Source organism: Trichechus manatus, unplaced genomic scaffold (assembly GCF_000243295.1).
Source record: "Trichechus manatus latirostris isolate Lorelei unplaced genomic scaffold, TriManLat1.0 scaffold00364, whole genome shotgun sequence".
In the NCBI taxonomy this organism is placed as follows: domain Eukaryota; kingdom Metazoa; phylum Chordata; class Mammalia; order Sirenia; family Trichechidae; genus Trichechus; species Trichechus manatus.
Window position 1 is genome coordinate 124256 of NW_004444300.1, and position 1730 is coordinate 125985.

The 1730-nt window shown below is 36.6% G+C and overlaps 1 pseudogene; it reads left to right on the top strand.

The window, feature by feature from the left end:
* Positions 1-785: 785 nt before the first annotated feature.
* Positions 786-1450, top strand: LOC101354655 (olfactory receptor 4L1-like; annotated as a pseudogene).
* The last annotated feature ends 280 nt before the right edge of the window (positions 1451-1730 follow it).

The following is a 1730-nucleotide window of genomic DNA, read 5'->3' on the forward strand; positions in this document are numbered from 1 at the left end:
TTTATTTTTATGTTATTATTATAATTTTGGGGCGTTAAAAACATATTATAGACTGTAACCAGTTTAAAGCTTCAGAAGTAAATGAAATCATTGGCGTATCTTTCGGGATGAAAAGGAGGGTGAAGAATATAGGATGCCTGCTATAAGAAAGTACTGTAAAGTAACTTGCTGAGCTGGGTATACAATTCAACTCACATAGGTATATTTGAATATTTTGAATTGGGGGGAGAAGAGGGGTAAATTATTGAATACTAGGTACTGAAAAGCTAAATGACTATGTTCTTATCCACTTGATCTAATTCACTTGACTAGTAGTCACTTGACTCATTTTACTCATTAGTCCATTGAATTCAGGGGTCAAATTCATGATTGAAACCATAAATTCATGTGAAGTCATAATTTGTTGCCTCAAATTACTTTCATAGAATTTTATAATACATTTTTCATCATTTGCATCTTTCTGGCTTTAAAAATGTAGTGATGTGAATACTGCTGCATTAATCAATTAAAACATATTTTTCAGCAATGTCCATGTTCTCTCTTTCTGTAGGAATCAAATATTCACTTTCTGTATTTTGTCCATACCTTCAAAACTATAACAGGTTAAATGGTGACTTTTTCCTCATTATCTCTACTTCATAGACTTTCTGAAAACTCCTACATAGACTAGATAGATATGATGAATAGCTCAGTGATATCTGAATTTGTTTTGTTAGGACTCACTAGCAATTGGGAACTTGAAATTTTCTTTATTTTTCATATTTTTGTTGAGGTATGCAGCAATCATGGCAGGAAACCTTCTCATGGTGGTCACCATAACCTCTGACTTTCACCTGAACTCCACACCTCTGTATTTCCTCCTTGGAAATCTCTCCTTTCTTGATATAATTATTTCCAAAATCACAACCCCTAAGATGGTCACAGATTTCCTCAGGAAGAAAAAAAACAATTTCCTTGTGGGGCTGGATGGCTCAGATGTTCTTCCCCCACTTTTGAGGAGGTAGTGAGATGACTCCTGTGGTAGTTATGGCTGCTGATTGGTACACTGCAATATGCAAACTTCTTCACTACACAACCACCATGAACCGCCGGGTACTCATGGGTTCTGTGTTGCTGTCCTGGGCTGTTGGTTTTGTGCACACTATGAGCCAGAAGGTTTTTATTATTACCTTGCCTTTCTGTGGCCCCAATGTGGTAAACAATATTTTTTGTGACCTCCCCTTAGTTCTAAAACTTTTCTGCACTGAGACCTATGTTCTGGAGTTGCTGGTAATTGCTGACAGCGGACTGTTGTCTTTCATCTGCTTTGTACTCTTGCTCATTTCCTACACTGTTATTCTGGTGACTGTCCAACTTCAGTCCTCTGGTGGATTCTCCAAGGCTCTGTCCACACTGCTCATATCACTGTGGTCACTCTGTTCTTTGGGCTATGTATTTTCCCTTATGGTGAGCCATTTAGTAGCTTTTCAGTGGATACATTTTTCTTTCTGTGTTTTATTCAGTCATCACACACTTACTGAACCCCATTATTTATACTCTGAGGAATCAGGAGATGAAAGCAGCTATGACTAGACTGAGGACCTATCAAGTCAGCTCCAGATGGAACTTCTAGAGAACAATCACAATGATGAAGGATTTAGTGAAAAGCCCTTATAAATTAAATCTCATAATAAGTTCAATTTTTTTGGTGTGTACAGATTTTTAAAAAGAAATTCATAATATATATTGAA